Below are 8771 nucleotides of genomic sequence, written 5' to 3'. Positions count from 1 at the left end.
TATGTATTGGCAGTCACTGTATACATCTTATTCCTTTCCTGTATTTCCTGAGCCTCTTAGACCAAAACCTTTTGACAAAAATCGTATGTATGCAGTGATCAGCACAGAATTTTCTCTCTTGCACCAGATACATAATCCCCTCCTCCCTGTAGTACCGAGGAGTAGTCATATTCACTTGAGCCATACATAGAGCTTGATTCATTGTTTCCTAAGGAACTTGATTAATCATAATTCGATAGGAACTGGCCTGCTGGACCATAGAACTGTTTTCATAGATGCCAGTAAGAGGATAAAATATACAGCCACCCTATTTTTTAGATTAATGAAACACTAGCTTGACCTTGAATCAGTCCATTACGTCCTTTGCTATAATGCTAGGCACGATTTCAGAGAAGGCAAGAACATTTTCTTTTAAGCCATCGATAATAGCTTGACGCTGTCGAGCAATACCAAGACCAGATAGGTATCTATGTTCTTCCATCTCCAACAATAACAAGCTTGAAGCTGGGACAATCAGCCTGTTGACCACAGTTCGTAAAGAAATCAAGAGGATGAACCTCCACTCCAATAGTGGGTTCGTATCTCTTTTCAAATTCACCAGTCAGATGCCGTTTTACAAAGGTATTTTTCCCTTCTTATTTTCATCCTGGATTCTTGTCCGTTGCCTTCACTCTGTGAATTCGCCCTTTTAAGCACGTTCATGGGTGCTTCAGGTGTCCTCCTCCTCGTCACTCTGAACGCAGAGCTCGCCCCTCCAAGACCAGACGACGATCCTCTCCTTCCCACGAGAATTTTCATCTTCCCCCTTTTTGCTTTTTTCTCCTACCCAGAAAAAACATTCGATTCTCTGTTTTTTTTTCTTCAAGATCCTCCCACAACAGCCTCAGAAAAGTGGCCTTCTCCCAAATTTTTACATGCCTTTGTAATCTTGTTTTCTTGGTATCTTAACACGTGGTTCAAAATTGATAAGCCTTTTGAAATAAACATGTATAGAGCTCTTATCTAACATTTTGAAGGTGAGCCAAATTTCTCTTGCAATGTGCCTACCAGGGAGAGAATTGTGGTAAAGCTGGTTATCTTTTACTGCCATTTGCATATTGGCAAGGTGCCACTGTTATTTCCAGGACTTTGTTCTTCACATCTAAAAGTCTGCAACACTGCCTCCTTGGAACAGAGAACCAATGATCATTTAGTGGCTTGGCTGAAACTTGAACATGCTCCACTTCCTCGAGAGGAAGAACTCTGGAGAAGCAAAAAAACCTCATTTTCCTCTCGTCAATGCTTGTATCCCGCTTATACCTACTCACAACCACCTCATTCTCTCCCATGACTATGTCTTCCAAGAAGAAAAAAAATGGCCTGTTGTAGATTAACCTCAAGGACCTTCTTGTGTCCACGTCAAAATCAGTTCCACTATCTCTTGAATTCCAAGCCTTGAAGGTGATTTCTGGTCTTTATAAATCCCTTGGAAGAAGGATGTAAGGATAGACTTGGACAGCATACCCTAGCGATATTGAAATAGACAGTTTCTGAGCTCGGTTGTAATAGTAGATGCATTGTTGCAAGAAGTTGCTTGGTTCTGTCCGCATAGCTTTAGTAAGATGTTGCATAGCACCCAAGACATCAAACTTGGGGAAAACAGGATCCACCTCATCTAGATGGTGAATAGATAAGAAAGGAGCAGTTGGACGGGCTGACAGTAACCCGAAAGGATTACCATGTACATCAAACTGATGAAAGCCAGGTTCTTTCGTCAGTGGTACACCTAGCTCCGTGATGCAAGCATGTAGTCGGTCATCGCTCCCGAACAGAAAAGGATATCTTTCCTAGCATTCATCGAGCATTTTGGATAAGGTCTGTGTGAGCGGGTAGCTGATAGCTATACCCCCGAATGGCTCTTTGATGGATTGCCTATGTAGTACATCTCCCAAAGCTCCTGTGAGCTGTTGATCAAAACCTCCTCATCTAGGTTGACTGACCACTTGGCAAGACATGCCAACTAGAGCATTACAGATAAGTTCCTCTTGCTCCAAACCCTCTTCACTATACTGCCAACGCAGAACAAAAGTATAAACACAACAACTAAATATGTACAAAGTATCAAATGTCACACACACAACATCTGGGTGGATTTCACACCTCGAATGCACAGCAATACGACAACATGAGTGATTCCACATCGGGTGAATTCACAAAATACATATTAAATTAATGGACATTTATGAGTTTAGAGTGCACTCATGGTAAATTAAGGTTACGACAAAGTTCCAACGTACTTATTTATTTTGTAGCTGAAGACTGTTAGGTATTCACTTTTGTGGATTTTTTTTTAAATTTCCTAACAATTGTGAATGCTTCAGTTGATGTGTAGAGCAAACAGTAGTGGAGTTGGTAAGCACCAGGCGATGACGTGTATTCACATTACCTAGAAGAATTTTTATTTTTATGGGTGCATGTCTTATCACTAAAGGCGTGGCGCCAATATTTCTTGAGAGAGAGAGAGAGTACGAGAGAGATACACAAGACATGCTCCCAAAGAATGATTCATATTGATGTAGAGTTAGTATATATAGGTGCTACCCAAGTCAAGTGAGAGATGATATATATAGTTGTAACATCCCCACTCAAACAAAGGTCTCTGGCTGCGAGTGAAAAAACCCTTGGGGAGAACAAGGAAAGAACCCCAGCCCCTACACATACCTACGATACAAAAATGATTTACTATAAAGTTTTCTTGAATACAATGATACATGCCTCAATCAGTGAGACAAGAACTTGGAACAATACCAAGTGCATGTCTTAATGAGCTAAAGTGAGCTTCACTAAGAGCTTTTGTGAAGATGTCTGCAACCATTTGATCACTGGGACAATGCTCCACTATAATGGAACCTTTCTTGACTTCATGTCGAACATAATGATAATGAATAGCAATATGCTTTGATTTACTATGTTGTATATAGTCTTTGGTAAGACTAATAGCACTTTAGTTGTCGCATCGAAGAAGTGTACTAGATGATGAAGGATGTCCCAAATCTACAAGTACTTGTCGAAGCCAAACTAGCTCGCGAGCTGCTAATGATGCAGCAACATATTTGGCCTCAGTTGTAGAAACCGCAACACATTGTTGTTTCTTGCTGGACCAAGAAACCAAACATCCATTTACAAAGAAACAATTCCCACTTGTAGATCGCATGGATAAATGTGAACTTGCCCAATCAACATCTGTATATTCAATAATTTCAAGAGAAGCTGAAGAAGATAAAGAAGAATCCTCTCGAGGATGATAAATAAGACCAAACTCCTTAGTACCCTTGAGGTACTTAAGAATACGTTTTGTAGCACTCCAATGAATAGTGGAAGGGGAAGAAAGATACTGTCCCAAAAAGTTAGCTACAAATAAAATATATGTTCTTGTGTTTAAACCAATAAATTGAAGACAACCAACAAGATTAGCAAAAGGTTGATGAATGGCTGATTCTTCATTGCGTGTTGTAGATGTACCCTTGGTAGAGCTTGAAAGAATGGGAGTGTTGGCAGAGTGCGCATTTGTCAACCCAAACTTCTTAACAATATCATTAATAAACTTTGTCTCGCGAAGAAGAAGAATGCCTTGTTGTCAGTGTCGTTGAACTTGAATACCCAAACAAGAATGTATCTCACCAAGATCCACCATTTCAAATGCAGTCGATAAAAGCTTCTTCATAACATCCAAGAAAGCAATATTATTTGACACAAGAATAGTATCATCAACATATAGAGCAAGAATAATAAAACATTTGTCCTCCCTTTTGATGTAAAGATTTGGGTCTGCAAAACATGCAACAAAACCTTTAGATGTGAGGAACTGATCAATCTTAATATACAAAGCACGAGAGGCTTTCTTCAATCCATATAATGCATGATGAAGCTGACATACAAGATGCTCCTTTCCTGCAATCATAAAACCTTCAGGTTGCTTCATATAGATTTCTTCTTCAATATCTCCATTGAGAAAGGCCATTTTAACATCCATTTGGTGAATTTCTAGATCAAATAGTGTTGCAAAAGCCAAAAGCATACGAACAGTTGTGGAGCACACAACGGGAGAAAATGTTTCTTGATAATCTACTCCTGCAATATACAAGTAACCTTTTGCAACAAGTCGTGCTTTGAACTTATCAAATGAGCCATTAGCTTTGGTCTTGGTTTTATAACCCATTTACATTTGATAGAAACATGATTTGGGGGGAGTTCAGTAAGAATCCATATACCTTTGGAGATTAAAGAATCGTACTCAGCTTGCATAGCTTCTTGCCATTGATCCCTTTGAGATGAATTGATAGCTTCCATATACGATATTGGATCCTCTTGAACAGACATAGCATCATCAAAGACATCATATTCAATAGAATAGAATCCATGCTCTATCTCAATAGGAAGATCGACATATATCTCCAAATTTTCATCAATCTTCTTTCGAGGTGACGGAGGTTTATGATCATCAGAATTAGTAGACTCACAAAGCAAGTAAGGAAATGCACTAAGCAAAGACTCTGTATCATCTGAAACATCTGACGACCATGTGCCACCCATAGTCTTCTCATCAAATATAGCATCACGACTAATGATAACCTTTTGAGTAGAAGGATCATAAAATTTGTAACCTTTGGAATGATCTGAAGGATCCAACTTATGTCGAGTGTCCTTGGGCACATGAATATAAGCAATGCAACCAAATGTGCGAAAGTGAGAGACTGAAGGTGTCTTCCCTGTCCAGATTGCTATAGGAATTTTACCAGCAGGTGCAGTTATTAGAAGATGATTTTGAATTAAAATGGTTGTTAGAAGTGCTTCAATCCAAAACTTTCAAGACAAACCAGAGTGTATAAGCATGCAATGTATAGCATTAAGAATAGTGCAATTTTTGCGCTCAGCAACACCATTTTGCTTAGGAGAATAAGGAACTGTAAACTCATGATGTATTAATACCTTAATCCTTATAGAAGTCATCAAATAGATTAGATACATATTCACTGCCATTGTCACTACGAAGAGTCTTTATAGAGAATCCAGTTTGAAGCTCCACACTGATCTTCTATTGTTTAAATATAGATAAAGCCTCAGACTTATGTCGAAGAAGATAGACATGTGTGTACCATGAGAAATCATCAATGAAAGTTATAAAATATCGATATTGAGACTTTGAGGAAGGAAAAGGACTGCAAATATCGGTATGAACCAAATCCAAGAGAGCACAAGAATTTGATGAAGTAGAAGTGTGGAAAGATGAACGATGGTGTTTTCCAAGTGCACAATACTCACATATTCCCATACGTGGATGAGATTTAAGATCCATACCTTGCACAAGACCATGACGATGAAGATCAAGAATTTTCGCAAAATCGGAGTGTGCAAATGGTTGATGCCATAATTTGCAATCTGCATCTCCATGGGCAGTAACAACATTTGCAACTATATCGTTCAATGATAGCTCAAATAGATTACCATGTCGAGGAGCCATTGCTATAGTATGTCCATCTTTCTCTATACGACATTGATTATGATCAAAGCCAACAAACAAACCAAGATCAACTAGACGAGCAACAAAAAGAAGATTTCTTTGCAAATCTAGAACATTAAGAACTCCTCTTAATATTCTAGTGGATGAAATAGTCCCCATATATAAATCACCCACTCCTTTGACTTGACAAGTTGTATCATCCACAAGGTAAACAAACTTCTTGACAGGAAGAGAATGATAATTGTGAATCCACTGTAGTTGGTATGTCATGTTTCCAGTGGCACCTGAATCAACGATGAATAGAGAACCATCATGAACATGAAGTACCTTTTCTAGAGAGATATCATGATGGATGAAATTGAGCTCCTTATGAGTATGATCATCATCAGTTGTAGTTTGTTGAACAATATAAGCTCGAGAACGTTCTTCATCATATCTACGTTTATAACAACAAAATACAATATTAGTGAATTTGGGAATCTCCCAATTTCCATTTTTTGAATACTAAAAAGGTGGCACCCGGATAACATGCCCATAAATTTCTCAAAACCATATGATGTGACCTATCATTGGAAAGCACTTGAAAAATGGAATCTATTGAGATATAGAGCGCTTGATTTGGAGTTATAATGTTCAAGTTATGACAAATCCAAAGATTTGACCACATGTCCCAAACTTATGGGAAATTCCCATATTCCCCAATATGGTGTTACGACGAGATGGATGATCTGTATGTGCACAATAATCACAAGGAGGAAAACTTTTGGACAAGTGAGGCTGCTTTGTAGTAACTCCATGGTCCTCATCATATTGACGTGCCGAGCAATCAGAAGCCACATGGCCTTTCTTATCACAATAAGAACAATATTTGTTAGGATAAGCAAGAGGAGAAGATTTACCACCTTGATTAGGGTGTCCACCCAACTGAAAACGTGAAGTGGGATGCTTGCGAGCAACAAAAGTAGCATCAAAATCCCTTTGTTCGCAAGTGACCAAAACATCATCAGATTTTTCCAAATGATGCTCATGATGTTGAGAATATTCAATAAGAGATATACATGCTTTGTCAAAGCGGATATCATCCTTAGACAAAATAGTGATGATATTGTCATATAAAGGATCTTTGATGGTATGAAGAAGTTGAGTAACAATCTGATTTTTAGCAACAGGAGCGCCGGCAGCACCAAGGTGATTGATAATGTCTTTAAAAGCCTCGATATGAGAGTGTATAGAAGTACCAACCTTATATTGAAGATTTTTCAAACGAGTTTGGAGATATAAAATTTCGGTGATCGATTTCTTCTCAAACATTGAGATAAGATACTCCCAAACAGCATGAGAGGTTTCCAAATAAAAGACATCCAACATAAGTGAGTCAAGAAGTGCAGAAAATATATAACGACGAGTGGCTTTGTCACGAGGAATCCAATCAGTATGATCAATTTTCCATTGTTCAAATAACGGGCCATCAATAATCAGAGAATTGTCACTCATCACATCAATAAGTTGAACTGGGCAAGACAGGTCAGCCAAAACAGTATCAAATAATTCATCACCTTCAAGAATTAGCATCATTTTTGCTTTCCACCCAAGAAAGCCTTGTCCTTGGAAGAAGGGAACCGAATGTTGGCCAGACGAATATCCGTTAACAATTACGCAATTAGCCATGCCTGTATCTTGAGAGAAAACAAATAAGATGAGATCACAGAATCTGCAAACCATGAACAAGATGAGCGTAGTTGAGACGCGTGACAATCAAAATAAGGAGATGCACGTAAGAACGACGAAAAGGATTGAGTGACTAAAAAGAAAGCAAGAAATGGATGAGTGACTAAAAAGAAAGCCCGAAATAGAGAGACTTAACATGCAAGACGAGATGACGCGTATAAGAAAAGTGCTATTTCGGTCAAACAAAGAACATGAACAAGAATAAAAATTTGCTAAAAATAGCAAGATATTTGCTTGTCGTAATCAACGTCATTAACGAAGATGAGCGATTAACAAACTGTAATTGGGGATTAACGAACTGTAATTAGAATTACAGTTTTAAATATAGAATCACAGATTCAAGAAGAATTATTGTCTTAAATCCTGAATTGTCATAACTTTTGATCCAGAACTCAGATTAACAAGCGGTTTTGACAGGATTCATCACATCAATAGGTTGAACTGGGCAAGATAGGTTGCCCAAAACAATATCAAATAATTCGTCACCTTCAAGAATTAGCATCATCTTTGCTTTCCACCCAGAAAAGCCTTGTCCTTGGAAGAAGGGAACCGAACATTGGCCAGACAGATATTCGTTAACAATTATGCAATTGACCATGTCTGTATATCGAGAGAAAACAAATAAGATGAGATCGCAGAATCTGCAAACCATGAACAAGACGAGCGTAGTTGAGACGCATGATAATCCAAATCGCAGAATCTGCAAACCATGAACAAGACGAGCGTAGTTGAGACGCGTGAAGATCAAAATAGGGAGATGCACATAAGAACGACGAAAAGTATTGAGTGACTAAAAAGAAAGCCCGAAATAGAGAGATGTAGCGTGCAAGACGAGATGACGCGTATAAGAAAAGTGCTATTTCGGTCGAATAAAACATCGCTAAAAATAGCAAGATGTTTGCTTGTCGTAATCAACATCATTAATGAAGGCAAGCAATTAACGAACTGTAATTGGGTATTAACGAACTCTAATTAGAATTACAGTTTCAAATAAAGAATCGCATATTTGAGCAGAATTGTTGTCTTCAATCTTGAACTGTTATAACTTTTGATCCAGAACTCCTATTGACAAGGGGTTTTGAAAAGATTTGAGAGCACAATGAGAGCTACGCATCCAGATGTAGTTTTATTTTTAAAGACAAAATTAACTAATACTTCTAATTTGAACAAGTTCATGTATCAAATCATCACTTATGCAAAGAATTCAATTAAGTATAAACAATGAAACAACTTATCTTCCTTGTTGTTGCTAGGCATCCATAGCTCTGATACCATGTTGAGAGAGAGAGAGAGAGAGAATTAGAGAGATACACAAGACATGTGTAATATTTCCGTTTGAAATATTACTAGACCAACCTCCCGCACATCGTAAATTTGTGAAAAGGTTATCTCCATTTCCGGTAGCTGATTTATGATCGTATGCGAGAAAAGGAGTACTCCGCATTGGTAAATCAGGACCGAAGAATCATGACCTCTCCACTGGCAAAACGGGACCAAGGTTTAAATAACCCGCATAACCATAGGTGAACTTCCTCTTGGGAGG

At 38.2% G+C, this 8771-nt stretch overlaps 1 pseudogene; it reads right to left on the bottom strand.

Annotated features, from left to right (window-relative positions):
• Window positions 1–1073: 1073 nt before the first annotated feature.
• On the bottom strand, window positions 1074–7072 carry LOC148011176 (uncharacterized; annotated as a pseudogene).
• Between the last annotated feature and the right edge of the window lie 1699 nt (window positions 7073–8771).

The sequence above is a fragment of the Lygodium microphyllum genome, chromosome 28 (assembly GCF_053477565.2).
Source record: "Lygodium microphyllum isolate KBCC chromosome 28, Lygodium_microphyllum_v1.1.10, whole genome shotgun sequence".
Taxonomy (NCBI): Eukaryota; Viridiplantae; Streptophyta; class Polypodiopsida; order Schizaeales; family Lygodiaceae; genus Lygodium; species Lygodium microphyllum.
This window is presented reverse-complemented; position numbering and strand designations above follow the sequence as displayed.